We start from the raw sequence: 15,309 nt of genomic DNA, 5'->3' as shown, positions 1-15,309 counted from the left end.
CCTCAGATCCTGAACTACATTCATCTCCACTCTGCCTAGTTGCAGCTCCCTGTAATCTAGTACTGGGGAAGTTTTATTTTGACAGTTGTAGGTCATTACTCTTCTTTGCCTTTAGAAGGAATGATTAGAATTTTTATCACACTGTAGATTCCTTCATGTGTGTCTGGTTGGTTTTATTGGCAAACATCAAAATCATAATACTTATTGCTCTCTAGGCTTCATCACACTACAGTGAGACCACTGGAAAGCACAGTATTCCTTGCATAAGACTGGAACTGCTTTTACCACAGAGTAGAAATATGGGTGCTTCATGCCCTCTTCAACAGTTGTCTTCATTAACGGTCATATTGCTAAAATTTGTCTCAAATATTGACAGCCTTGTGACTCTCATTATAAATAAAATTTTCCCAGCATTTTTGTAAATGTTGCTCCAGGTTATCACTGACATGTGGATCTAGTTCTATATGATACTTCTTCAGATATGCATACAATTCTTCTGTTCACAGAACCTTGGCAATGAGAACAAACCAGTCATAATTGTCTTGTCCAAAGAAGAGTTCCTTTCAAAATACTCATTAACATTCAGCCTAAATTTAACATGTTCATGTTTTAATCATACACCTGATAGCCCATATGAAGCACATGGAGTCTAGAATAAAGCTGTACTTCTGAACAGGTGATAAAACTCTATCAGGCCTTAATTTAGCAGCTTCAGTTTAAGGAGTTCATACATATAAAACTGGCTATCAGTCTGTCAGAATCTTGTAGAGTTGCTTAAAATGTCTGATATTACTGATATATCAAATATCAAAGCTGGTATGACACAAAGTCCTCTGCAGTGTCAACCACCTAAATAATATTTGTTCCACTATAAAACTTCTCCAGATCTTAACCTCTCATTTTATCTTCTTCATTGCTTGAGAATTTTCTTTTGGTCAGTTGTGGGGCTTGAACTAGGCCTGGGCACTGTCCCTGAGTTTTTTTGCTCAAGGCTAGCATTCTACCACCTTGAGCCACAGCTCCACTTCCAGTTTTCTGGTGGTTAATTGGAGATGAGTCTCATGGACATTTCTGCCTGAGCTGAATTTGACCGTGATCCTCAGTCCTCACATCTTAGCCTCCTGAGTAGCTAAGATTACAGGCACTCACCTGTCTTTAGAATTTTTACAACCACTCACTGTTGGTCATGTTAATTACCTCAAATTCTTCCCTATACTTTCCTGATCAATCAGAACCCCTTAGTAACCATCTTAATTACCTGAAGTGGATCTGCACAGTAATGCTGAGAAAGGAGAAGGGTAGCCTATGAGGCACCACATGAGCAGGTAGCAGGGCTCATGCTCCCCAGTGGCCTCCACTTGGCTCACGGACCCAAATGTGTCAGCAGTGTACACAGGCCAGGAAAAGGCAAAGCATCTTTTAAACCTAATATGGGTTGTTTAACATTGTCTCTTTTTGTAAGTCAAAATATAAATGCTGTGTAGGTCTGAGAAAAATAAATGTTTCAATCGTGTGTGTGTTGTGTGTGTGTGTGTGTGTGTGTGTGTGTGTGTGTGTGTGTGTGAAAATATAACAATGATACCTTTGGTGGGATGGGGCAGTGCTGCTTTGGTGAGGGGTGGGGGAAGGGTCTTTGTGCAGGTCCCAACTAGCTCCAGGGTGAGTATGCCACAGGAGACAGCCTTCCCCCACCCCCAAGGGAGACCAGTGCTGGCGGTAACCCCCAGAGCTTGACCTGGACCCCTCCCCAACCACATGGACTACAGGTCCCACTAAAACTGGGAACTGCAAAAGCTCCCCACCAGCCCATGGAGCACATCCAGCCCACCAGGCTTGCTCAAGATCATCCCTGGAAGGGAGCATAAATGCCCAAGCTGAGAATAGCGCCTGCAGGCCACAGCAGCCAGCAGTGGAAGAAATCCGAACTTCATACCCCAGGATGCACATGCTTGGTGGGATACCCAGCAGCACAGGTTCAACCAGCGTGCCCCAGGTGGGGGACCAGGACCCAGGACCAAGCCAGGGGATTGGGTGCCTGAACTGCACAACCCACCCATCCCAATTGAAGTCAGAATCTGAGCACACACCTCAGCAGAGGGGGGAAAGCAGGGAACTGCACCCCCTGGGAATTGCACCCATGGCAGCAAAAGACCTGTGTGTCAGGGTGGAAGAACTAGAAGCCTAAATCCCACCAGAGCCTGACCTGTATATCCCAGGGTGGGAATTGAGTAGCTCAGGCCACCAGCACCTGATTATAGTCAGGAACTCATAGTGGACTCCAGCAACTGGGAGAGTATATCCAGCACACCCGGTCTCGCCAAGAGCACCAGTAGGAGGAGGCATGTGCAGTCTAGGCTGCTTAGTCCTTGGCTAAAGGCGGGAACTGCCTGTGATCTCCAGTAGACAGCTGAGAGCCCTACATGGATCAGACTAGCAGCTGGAAGCCAGCCTCTCCCCCAACAGAACCAAGACCAGGTACAGACTTTCTCAGCCAACCCAGGGCCAAGCTTCAATTGATCCAGGAACCAACCCAGAACCAAGCAAAGACAGCCACCTATTGACCAAAACAGTCAGAGCTTCAGATTCGTCTCCAATAATCCCTGAATCCCCATGTGAAAATCACAGAGAAAAATTACAAGATTTATCAATAGCCAGGATTGCAAGCTACCCCCAAAAGCCAGCAGCCACCCAAGGGAGAGCCCCAGGAAGCAAAGCAGGAATGGAAGACAAACACTACATTCAAGAGAAATAGATCATAAATCTAAAGAACACAGAAACAAGATATCAAAAGAGATGCAGGATTTCAAACAGGGGATGCATGCAAAAATAGATGCAGTACACACCTCGCTAGGAGATGAGATTAATACTCAGAACCAGCATAGAAGCCATAAATGGCTCAATTTCCTCCATGCAAACCACAATGAAAGCCATAGTTAACAGAATGAATGAAATGGAAATTAGAATATCAGATACAGAAGACAAAATACAGCAACTGGAAAAAAAAGTCACACATAAGGAAAAATCACTTAAATTATGCCAAAGGGAAATCTAAGAACAAGCATACATGCCAAGAAATTTAACCTTTGTATAATTGGAGTGGACAAAGGTGAGGAATACCAGAACAAGGGAATGCAACACCTATTCAGTAAGATTATCAATGAAATTTCCCCCCACCTTAAAAGAGAACATCTTACTTACATAACAAAAGCATACAGAACACCTAACAAGCAGGATCCCAGGAGAAACACTTCTAGGTACATTATAGTAAAAATAATAGATCTGAATAATAAAGAAAAATCTTACATGCAGCAAAAACAAAGGAGCTATAGTATAATGGGAAAAAAAAATCAGAATCACTGCAGATCTCTCCACACAGACACTGAATGCAAGAAAAGCTTGGGAAAGTATGATCTGAGCCCTGAGAACCCAGCAAAGCTAACATTCACATTCAATGAAGAAACTAAAATTTTTAATAGTAAAGAAAAATGAAATGAATTCATTAACAGTAAGCCAGAACCTAAAAGAATATTAAGAGGTGGAACACAACCTGAAGAAAACAATCAAGATCAGGGATCCACATCAGACAGCTATCACAAGAAGTCCAGCTTAGTAAGCACAGGAGGAAAGGAAAGAAGAAAAACTCAGGAAAGTAGAAAAATGACAGGAAACACAATGTATCTCTATATAATAACCATAAAATTGGGGAAAATATTTACCAGCAATATATAGACAAGGGGCTAATATCCAGTATATGTAGGGAATTCAAGAAACTAATCCCTCCCAAACCCAAGAAACCAAACTAAATGGGCAAGGGAACTAAAGAGAGACTTCTCAGGAGAGATAAAAATGGCAAAGAAACACATGAGGAAATGTTCACCATCCTGGTTGTAAAGGAAATGTAAATTAAAAATAACCCTGAGATAACACCTTACCCCAGTCAGAATGGCCCACATCCTAAATTCAGCCAACAACAAACGCTGGAGGGGATGCAGAGAAAGAGGAACCCTACTGCTCTGCTAGTGGGAATGTACACTAATACAACACTGGAAAGCAATCTGGAGGGTCCTCAGAAAGCTAAATATAGACCTTCCTATGACCCAGACATAACATTCCTAGGCATCTATCCTGAACAACAGAAAACAGGATAGGGCTGGGAAGGTGGCTCAGTGGTAGAGTGTTTGCCTTGCATGCATGAGGCCCTGGGTTCGATTCCTCAGCACCACATAAGCAAAAAGAAAAAAGCCAGAAGTGGCGCTATGGCTCAAGTGGTAGAGCACTAGCCTTGAGCTGAAGAGCTCAAGGATAGTGCCAGGCCCAGAGTTCAAGCCCCACAACCAAAAAAAAAAAAACCAAAACAAACAAACAAACAAAAAAACATAAGGAGATACAACAAAGTAAACAAGATTCCAGAAACAAAGGACCTCCTCTCATCTGGTGGTATCATTACTAAATGACCCCATGCTGCTAACCACATATATGGTATATCTGTGCACATCTGAGGGAAACTAGGAGGAGGATACAGAAACAGAGGGAAATGGGGAAACACACAACAGATGGGCCCATTAGCTGCATTGGTCATTGATCAATGAACTAAGCAACTCAATGGCAGTGATGGGAGGGAGGGAATGAGCAGGAAAGAAGGAACAGTTGACACTAAGCAAAAAGAAGGAAATGTACATATCACCCTATGTGGAAGAAATAACTGTATTGTCAAAGTTCATAGAATTCATAAACTTTATAGACCACGCTAAAGACAATTTACCCATGAAGGTTAGAATGTGTTTGTGACTTTAACTAAATGTCACTATCTCACAATACTGTGAATTTACATAGTCACTTAATCACAATAAAAAATTGCAAAAAAAAATAATGCTAAGTGAAGTGAACCCCAAGATAGTGACACAAGAGTTTTTTCCTTTGTCACTTGTTTTTAAGGTACTATGTGATTTTTTTTTGTTTCTTTTGTATGTTCTTCCCCCATGGTGTAACCCCTGTTTTCACCGTATTTGATTCCGGTGCCCTGTATTTGATTCTGGTGCCCTGCATCTTGTATCTACGTTTTTCTAACTTGGGGACGGGAAGGGAAATAACAAAATACTGAAATAAAGATACAGGTTGACCCACTGAAACAATGAGATGTACAAGACACTATGTTGAGAATGAACTTTACAACTTTGCAGGAGGGTGAGGGGTAGGGAGGGGAGGAAGGAGCTGGGGAGGTGGGGAGGGAAGGAATGGTAGGGGAAAAACAAAGAAGGGGGTAACAGTGCTCAACAGGAAATGTATTCATTATTCATATAACTGTAACCCCTCTGTTCAGTATCTTTACAATAAAAATGTTTGTATTATATATAATGATATATATATACAATGATATATATATATATATACAATGATAGATAGATAGATAGATAGCTATAGATATAGATATAGATATAGATATATAGATATAGATATAGTGCAAAGAAAGATCCAGGTAGTGGTGGCTCATGCATGTAATCCTAACTACTCAGGAAGCTGAGATCTGAGGGTCACTGTTTGTAGCCAGCCTGGGCAGGTAAAGCTGTAAGACTCTTAGCTCCAATTAACCATCTACAAACTAGAAATGGAGCTCTTACTCAAAGTGGCAGAGTACTAGCTTTGAGCAAAAACAGCTCTGGACAGCATCTAGACCTTGGGTTCAAGCCCCACAACTGAAAAAAAAAATCAAAGAAAGACAAAGGCTTTGATATTGATTTCAGAGTTGAATACCGAGTGAGAAATGGAATTTCCCAAATTAAGTAAAATAAAACTCAAATCTACAGTGCTCAGAGCAGAATTCGTATCCCAAACCATAATGGAATTAGCTGAAACACATGTTTTAAAATTAGTATGGTTAAATATTCAAAGAAAAACTTAGAATTCAGCTTCATTAGGCAAGAAAAAACAACTTAAGAAAAAAAATTGGGGCTGGGAAGGTGGCTCAGTGGTAGAGCCCTTGCCTTGCATGCTTGAGGCCCTGGGTTTGATTCCTCAGCACCACATAAGCAGAAAAAAAAAAAAGCCAGAAGTGGCACTGTGGCTCAAGTGGTAGAATGCTAGCCTTGAGCTGAAGAGCTGAGGACAGCACCCAGTCTCAGAGTTCAGGCCCCACGACTGGACCCTCCCCCCACAAAAAAAATTAGCTGGGTGCTAGTGGTTCATGCCTAATCCTAGCTACTCAGGAGGCTGAGATCTGATGATCAAAGTTTGAAGCCAGTTGGAATAGAAAAGTCCCTGTGAGACTCATCTCCAATTAACTCCTCAAGAAACAGAAGTGGTGCTGTGGCTTAAGTGATAGAGCACTAGTCTTGAGCACAAATTGGCTCAGGAACAGTGTCCAAGCCCTGAGTTCAAGCTCTATAACTTATAGAAAAAAAGGAAGGAAGGAAGGAAGGAAGGAAGGAAGGAAGGAAGGAAGGAAGGAAGGAAGGAAGGAAGGAAGGAAGGAAGGAAAAACATTTAAATCCCACATTGTATTTGGTTGTCATGTCCCTAGTTTCCTCCAGTCCATGCCAGTTCATTTTTATTGTCATTTGACTCTTTCATTGGTTTCTTTTAGGTGTTGTTGTTGTGTGCTGTTACTAGGTTTTGAACTCAGGGCCTTGTGCTCTAGGTTGGCTTTTTCACTCAACGCTGGTGCTCTAACACTTAAGTTGCAGCTCCACTTCTGGGTTTTTGCTGGCCAGCTGGAGATTAGTCTCTCAGATTTGTCTGCCTGGGCTGGCTTCAAACCATAATACTGCTGAGTAGCTAGAATTACAAGGCAAAGCCATTGGTGCCCAGCAGTGAATCTCAGTTTATGCTGATTTTCTATTTCCTGCACTCCTTCCACACTAATTGTAATTCTTCTACATGGAAAAATTGTCCTTTCTCAACATCATTTATTTTTATATAGTATGGACTTACGTATATTTACTTTATGAATTACGTTACAGTCTCATTTATTTATCCTTCAAACTTTGGCCATTAGGAGTTCCTTCAGGTTAGCTCCTATAATCTTTCAACAATATCCCATACACACCTTTTTCTTTTTCTTTTAAACACATCATTATTGTTTGGCACCTCAAGATATTCCAGCCTCCTCTATTACTTTCCCTGGAAAGTCTTGGAAATCAACCCAGTCCTGTAAATCAACCACTTCTCCAAAGAGCTTCATTATTAGAGAATTGCATTTAGAAGTAGAACTCTGGATGCTTGGTTTCTTCATTACTACTGTGTTTTATTATTCTCGTTACTTTCAGTGAACAGAGCTGAGGAGGACATGGACCCCCCCCCCCACACACACATACACACAATTAACCTACACATATATTGATCATCTCATTTCAATTCAATCCAATCCAACAGTTAAAAATGTTAGTCTCCTTTTCCTTACTTGTGAGAAACCCAGTTCTTATCATCTAAAACATATTTACTTGCTTGTATAGTTTTAGTACACACACAGATTCTGAATCCCTAATTCATAAAGAAATGAATTCACTGATTATATTATAGCATTTATATAATTCTTTGTCTTCAACATTACAATATCAATATAGAGAGTAGCTCATGCCTGTAATCCCAGCCTGGGCTACATAAAGAGTTTAAGAATAGCCTGAACTATAAAATAAAATCCTATATCAAAAAAAGCTTTTGGCCCTGCCTCTCCACCAGGCATGGCAGAGGCAGCAGTTTGGTAATAAAAAATATATACTTCTCTTCCTGCCTGGAAAAAAAAAAAATCAAGGGCTAGCCAGGCACTGGTGGCTCAAGCTTGTAGTCCTAGCTACTGAGGACTACAAGATCCTCAGATCTGAGGATTGTGGTTCAAAGCTAGATCAGGCAGGAAAGCATGTAAGACTCTTATCTCCAATTATCAAAGAAGCTGGAAGTGGAGCTGTAGTTCAAGTGATAGAGCACTAGCCTTGAGCACAAAAGCTCAGGGACAGTGCTTCCACCCTGAGTTCAAGCCCCAGGACCGGCACAAACAAATAAAAAAGGGTTGGGGATGTACTTCACTAGAATGTAAGGCCCTAGGTTCAATTCTTAGCACCACAAGCAAAAAATGAAAAAAAAAAAAAAAAGCATTTGGACGTAGACACATAACTGCAACCACAGTAGTCAAGAGACAAAGGCAGGAGGAGGGCTAGGAGTAAAAGGCTGGTCTATACAGTGAGACTCTTATCTTAAAAAAACAAAAAACAAAAACAAGATGTCAGGTGCTTGTTGTGCTCATATCTGCAATCCCAGCTACTCATTAGGCTGACCCCTGGAAATTGCAGTTTAAAGCCATCCTAAGGAGAAAAGTCTTTGAGAACTGGAGGTGAGGCTCGGAAGATAAATGCCAGCTGTGAGCAGAACGTCAAGCAAGAGCAAAAGATCCTGAGTTCAAATATTGGTACTGGCACAAAAACAAAAACAAGAAGTTGAACAGACAACTATCATATGAACAGAAATTCCACTCCTAGATGTATATCTGAAAGAACTGAAAGTGGGAGATACTTGTATACCTGTGTTCAGAGCAGCATCATTCACTATATCCAAAAGGTTATAGTTATGTGGTGCTAGTGGCTCCTACCTATAATCCCAGCTACTCAGTAGGCTGAGATCTTAGGATCAAAGTTCAAAGCCAGACCAGGCAGGAAGATCCATGAAATTCTTATCTCTTCAATTAACCAACAAAAAGCCAGAAGTGGTAGAGCTTAAGTAGGAGAGCACTAGCCTTAAGCAAAAGAACTGAAAATTCAAAGCCCTGAGTTCAAGATCAAGTGCCATACCAACACACAGTTAGTTTTAGCACTTACCTTTAGTTCCATGATCTTATTACCTACTTAATTTTTGTACATTGTATGACACAGAGGCTGGATTTCAGTTGTTCATATATAGATATTCATTTTGATGTCCTAATACCATCTCTTGTAAATACCATTATTTTCTATTTAACTTCCTTACCACCCTTGCTGAAGGTCAACTAACCATCTTAGTAGCTATTTTTGCTTTTCTATATGGTCTTTGGAGTAAACTTGTCTAACTCTATAAAATAACCTAATTTTATTAGGATTTCATTGTTTTTTATATGATAATTTAAGAAGATTGATCTTTGTGATGTTGAATCATCCTATTCAAGGACAAGGGATATATTCCATTTGGTTAATCTGCTTTAGTGTATTTCAGGAGCAGTTCAATTTTCTTCCTATGTATTTTATATATTTCTTTTGTGTGTGTGTGTGTGTGTGTGTGTGTGTGTGTGTGTGTGTGTGTGTGTGTGTGTGTGTGTGTGTGTGGTTGTAGTGCTTGAACTCAGGGTCTGGGCACTGTCTTTGAGTTCTTTTGCTCAAGGCTAGCGCACTACCACTTTGAGCCACAGCTCCACTTCCAGTTTTTGAGTGGTTAATTGGAGATGAGTTTCATGGGGCCCTTTCCCTCCTGGCTGGCTTCAAACTACGATCCTCAGGTCTCAGCCTCCTGAGTAGCTAGGATTATAGGCGTGAGACACCAGCACCCAGCTATAATTCTTAATAAATTATTCTTAAGTATTTCATCTTATAAGTTGCTATTATAAATGGGATTATCTCTTAACATTATTTTCTCTATTATGGTTTATAAATATGACTTTGTCTGTTAATTTAAATCTTGACACTTTACTGATTTTCTGTCTCTTTTAGAAGAGGGATACTGGGGATTGAGAACTGATTTCAGGGCCTTGTGCATACCAGACATTCACTCTACTAACTTTACCACTATATTCTATATTTTTATTTTCTATTCTATATTTTTAATACCATAAATTATTACGGTTTGAGTTCGATTTATTGCTGATTTTCTTGGATCCAGATATACTAACCATCTACAAATAAATATAGTTTACCTCTAATACAATGCTGAAATAGAGATAGTGAAGATGCTTGCATTGATTTCCATCTTTTGAGGTAATGGTTTGGTAGTGGTGGTAATGGTGAGTACATGTGTCCAATACTGTTTTTTTTTTTTTTTTTTTTTTTTTACTCAGGGCTTCATGCTTACTAGGAAGGTGCTCTACAACTTCAGACATGCTCCTAAATCCTTTTGTTATTTTTTGGATAGGGCCATCGTTTTTGTCCATGAGAAAACTTGTGTTATGATCCTCCTCCCAATGTATCCCATATCCCACACAACTGAAACCCTTGGCTTATTGGTTGAGTTGGGATTTTTTTTTTTACCCTGGCAGGCCTTAAACCTCAGTCCCCTTAAGTTGCTGGGATTACAAGTGTAAACCACCCAGTTTGTTTTTCATCTTAATGAAAATGCCTTTGGTGTTCCTCTATTTAAATAAAAAACTATCATTAACAATTAGAGATGTACTTTATTATGTTAAAAAAGTGCTCTTCAATTTATATTTTCTAGTGTTTCTAGCATGAATGTGTTTGTGTGTCATCAAAGGCTTTCTCAGCATATCTTGGGAGATCATTCTATGATATTCCCTTTAGACCTATTAGTATGATGGCACCTGCTTGAAATCCCAACATTTAGGAGACTGGGGCAGAAGGAAGAGTTCCAGACCAGCTTAGCTTGGACTATGTAAGTGAGACCTTGTCTCAAAAGACAAAATACATCAGGTTCATGTATGTAGTCCTAGCTACTCAGAAAGCTAAAATCTGAGCATCACAGTTTGAAGTCAGCCCAGGCAGAAAAGTCCATGAAACTTTTATCTCCAAATAGCCACTGAAAAGCTGAAGGGGAGAGGCTGGGAAGGTGGTTCAGTGTTAGAGCGCTTGCCTTGCCTGCGTGAGGCCCTGGGTTCAATTCCTCAGCACCACATAAGCAAAAAGAAAAAAGCCAGAAGTGGCGCTGTGGCTCAGGTGGTAGAGCACTAGCCTTGAGCTGAAGAGCTGAGGGACAGCGCCCAGGCCCAGAGTTCAAGCCACATGACTGGACCCCCCCCCAAAAAAAAAAAGAAAAGAAAAGAAAAGAAAAGAAAAGAAAAAAAAGCTGAAGGGGAGCTGTGGCTCAAGTGGTAGAGTGTTGGAACAGTGCCCAGACCCTGCATTCAAACCCTAAGACCCATGTACACACACAAAAAACAAAATACAATAACAAGAACGATTTAACATAAGGAATTAATGGAGTTTCTAACATATAACCTACAATTCCTAGAATAATTCTAGCCTTAGAACTTCATCCTTTGTTTTGTCTCTATCAGGAATTTGTTTTCCATGGCTTTCATATCTGGCCCCTAGGGCTGGGATGTAGCTCAGTGGCAAAGCACTTGCCTAGCAAGTGCAACGTCCTGGGTTCGATCCCAATACCAAAAAAGACAAAAAATACAGTTAAAAAACATATCTGGCCCCTTCATTTAGATATACAGGTCTTAGATTAATGTGTGAGCTAAAATGCAACCTCCTCAGAGAAACATTCTGTCAATCAAAACACAGTCTCTAGTTAAATCTTTAGGATGGTACCCTATTTTAATTTCTTACCCAGCAGTTATTACTACCTGCTATTTTTCTATGTATAATCCCTTCCCAGTAGAATGTAGTAAGCTCTATCCATGCAGTGACCAGTGATGCAGTAATCTTGGCGGCAGATTTGCTGCTATATGCTATGTACAGAACCTGGCATATGTTTGATATTCATTTATTGTTTGTAAGCCTCTTCCTCATTTGGGTTCACTACTAAGTGTCTGATTTTTTTTCCATAGGAAACAAATGAAAGTAACACAAATTTACCTGCTCTGAAAACATTTATTGAATAAATCTGGAGTTGTCAATACTGAGAAAGCTATAAGTTCAAAAAAATTATAATCAAGGAAGTAGAGCTATAGCTCAAGTGATAGAGTGCCAGCCTTGAGCCAAAAAGCTCAGGAGACAGCACCCAGGGCCTAAGTTCAAGCCCCCAAACCAGCACCAAAAAATAAAATAGAAAATATATAATCAAGCCGGGTGCCGGTGGCTCACACCTGTAATCCTAGCTGTTCAGGAGGCTGAGATCTGAGGATCGAGTTCAAAGCCAGCCTGGGCAGAAAAGTCCATGAGAGTCTTATCTCCAATAAACCACTAGAAAACTGGAAGTAGCACTGTGGCTCAAGCGGTAGAGCACTTGCCTTGAGCTGAAGAGCTCAGGGACAGCACCCAAGCCCAGAGTTAAAGCCCCACGACCAACAAAAAACCAACCAACCAAACAAACAAACAAACTATATATATAATCAGCAATTTTATATAGTGTAAATCAATGAATTAAACAATCAGTATTTAAAAATTATATTAATACTAAAGAACCAAGTACTAGGTTCAGTCTGTAATACTCGGCACGCTGAGATCTGAGGATTGTGGTTCCAAGATAGCCAGGGAAGGAAAATTCATGAAAGTCTTTTCCCAATTAACCACCAAAAAGCCAGAAGTGGAGCTATGGCTCAAATGACAGAGTACCAGCTTTGAACAAAAAGACTAAGAGACAGTATCCAGGCTCTGAGTTCAAGCCCTAGTACTGGCGTGCATGTGCACTTGCACACACACATGCAATATACATATATACATATATATATATATATTGCTAAATCTAAAGTTCCTTTTCTTCTACAATTAACATTTTCAAATTAAAACCCCTCATTAAAGTTCCTTACAAGCTTTGTATCATAGAGTAAGCACTTAAACTGGATAAAAAAATGAATGTCATAAACTGACTTTCTGTATCTAATAAAAATTAGTGTTACTGTAGATCTTAGCATTTTAACCTCATCAGCAAAAAGTAAATTTTAACCCCCCCAAAATTTTAATTTATGCAACTGAAACACAAAAAGGTACAAAGATGGTAAACTCTCAATTACCTGCAAAAGGTGATAATTTCTTTGAGTGTTTCATTTTGGATAAGTCCTATTAATAAATATATAACTACAGGGACAAGATTTACATAAAACAGGAAACTAGAGGGGAAGAAAAGGGAAAATATTATTTATTAAATTTCTCAAGTGTTTATGTGGTCTCTTCAGTAAATTACTCAGAAGTACAGATTGAGTAGGTAGTCATATTTAAATTCTACTTCTTCATATAAATTATTTGAGATGGGATAGTGGGTATAACTTAGAGGATGAGTGTATGTTTAGCATGCATAAAGTCCTGGGTTCAGTCCCCAGAACCAAAAATAAATTCTGACATAGGAATCATATCCTCTTCAGGTTCCCATTGTCTATTCTTAAGCCTTTACAATTCCATGTAAACAGTAAGGCTAACATGAGTGGCTGGGGAAAGAATGTAAAGTACAAAATTATTTCCTGGTTCACACCTGTACACCTAGAATCCTAGCAACATAGGAGGCAGATCAAGTAGATCGTAGTTCAAGGCAAGTTCAGGCAAAATGTCAGTGAGACTCCCATCTCAATCATAAATCCAGCATGGAGAAGGCTATGAAGGAAACTATAGGTATGAAGATCATGCCTGAAGGTAGCCCAAGGCAAAATCACAAGATCATAACCCAAAAATAACTAAAGCAAAATTAAAAGAGTGGGAGTAGGGGACAGAGGCCTTTCTCAAGTGGTAGAGTGCCTGTCTAGCACAGAGGAGATTCTGAACTCAATCTCCAGTCACATCAAAAGAAAAACTTACTTCCTGAACTGTCAATCTGGGACTAGTTACAACATACATTAGACTAGAATTTATTTATTTATTTATTTATTTTTGGTGCCAGTACTTCATCTTAAACTTAGGGCTTTATGTTCTTGCTTGGTTTTTTCCATCTGAGGCTAGAGCTCTACTATTTGAGCCACACCTCCACTTATGACATTTTACTGGTTTATTGGAGATAAAGGTCTCTTAGATTAGTCTTCCCTAGCTGGCTTTGAAGCTTGATCCTTAGATCTCAGCTTAAGTAGTTAGGAGTACAGGCATAAGCCACCCACATCTAGCTTGGAATTCATTCTAATGATAAATCACGAAGAACTGAAAATGAGTCTAAGAGTTAAAGCATGAGAGTATAAGCAAATGGTAACTTAAATACCATAAGTGAAATACCATAAATCAAATCTTTTCTAAGGTTCTTTTCTATATGGAGCAGTCTATTATTATTACTTATTTTAGATACAGAAAACAATATATTCTCTATTAACTATACTGAACATATAAGACACTTAAAATATACAATTTGATATCTTGACATGTGTATATCATAGTGTGAAACCATCACTATCACCACAATCAAGACAGTGAACATAGTCATTGGTCCAGTTTCCTCATCTCCCATATCCCTTTGTAATCTCTCCCTTCTGGTTTTTTTGTTTTTGTCTTTTTTGCTTTTGAGGTGCTGGAGATGGAATCCTGGGTCTCACACACACTCGAAAACATTCTACCACTGAGCTACATTCCCAGACCCTTATGCTTTTTTTTTTTTTTGGTCAGTCATGGGGCTTGAACTCTGGGCCTGAGCACTGTCCCTCAGCTCTTCAGCTCATCAAGAGCACTCTACCCCTTGAGCCATAGCACCACTTCTGGTTTTTCTGGTGGTTTATTGGAGGAGATAAGAGTTTCACAGCTTTTCCTGCCTGGGCTGGCTTTGAACCATGATCCTCAGATCTCAGCCTCCTGAGTAGCTAGGATTACAGATGTGAGTCACCAGCCCTCAGCCCCCTTATGCCCATTAACTGCAAGCCTACCATCCTGAGATAATTACTAACATTTTCTATCACATTAGATTAGAGTGTTCATTTTAAATGAAATTTTAAGTATATATTTTTATTCTTTAGCTTCTTTTACACACATAATCATTTTGTCTATATTGTTTATAGCCAGTTTTTTACTGTGGAACTGTATGCCATTGTAAGGAATAGCTTTATCCACCAACTTGCTACTGTACATTTAGACTGTTTCTGCTTTTCAGCTATTACAAATAAAACTGATATGGACAATTAATGTACAAGTCTATGTGTAAACATATGATTTTGCTTCTTTTAGATAAATTAGCCAGAAGTGGAGTGGATAACTGGATAATATGCATAAATATGGTAAATAATGCATTTTACATTTTTTAATTGTCAATATATTTTTCAAAGTGGTTTACCCACACTCCTATCAACAGTACATAAAAGTGCCAGTTTCTTCACCTGGCATGTTCAATCTTTTCAATATTAGCCAATAACAGGTCTTAAACTCAGAGACTCAGGCTAGCTTGGCTGGCACTCTACGACACTTGAACCATGCCTCAAGTGTCAAGGACTTTGCTACCTTAGCTGACCTAGAACTCCGATCCTCTGGATCTCAGTCTTCTGAATAGCTAGGACTACAGGCATGAGACATTGCCACTCCAGATTGTTTTCTTGAGTTTTGAGTCATTTATTCATTCTAT

The 15,309-nt window shown here is 39.6% G+C and overlaps 1 protein-coding gene and 1 pseudogene across 2 annotated transcripts in view; both read right to left on the bottom strand.

Annotated features, from left to right (window-relative positions):
* The window catches only part of CUNH16orf87 (chromosome unknown C16orf87 homolog), a 78,261-nt gene that overhangs the window by 59,933 nt on the left and 3,019 nt on the right, over positions 1 to 15,309 (bottom strand). The gene's annotated exons all lie outside the window — the stretch shown is intronic.
* Positions 222 to 8,816, bottom strand: LOC138820221 (casein kinase II subunit alpha' pseudogene; annotated as a pseudogene).

This window comes from Dipodomys merriami, unplaced genomic scaffold (assembly GCF_024711535.1).
Source record: "Dipodomys merriami isolate MVZ:Mamm:240054 unplaced genomic scaffold, mDipMer1.0.p SCAF_85, whole genome shotgun sequence".
Classification (NCBI taxonomy): domain Eukaryota; kingdom Metazoa; phylum Chordata; class Mammalia; order Rodentia; family Heteromyidae; genus Dipodomys; species Dipodomys merriami.
The sequence above is the reverse complement of the archived record's forward strand: the minus strand, read 5'-3'. Positions and strand labels throughout refer to the sequence as shown.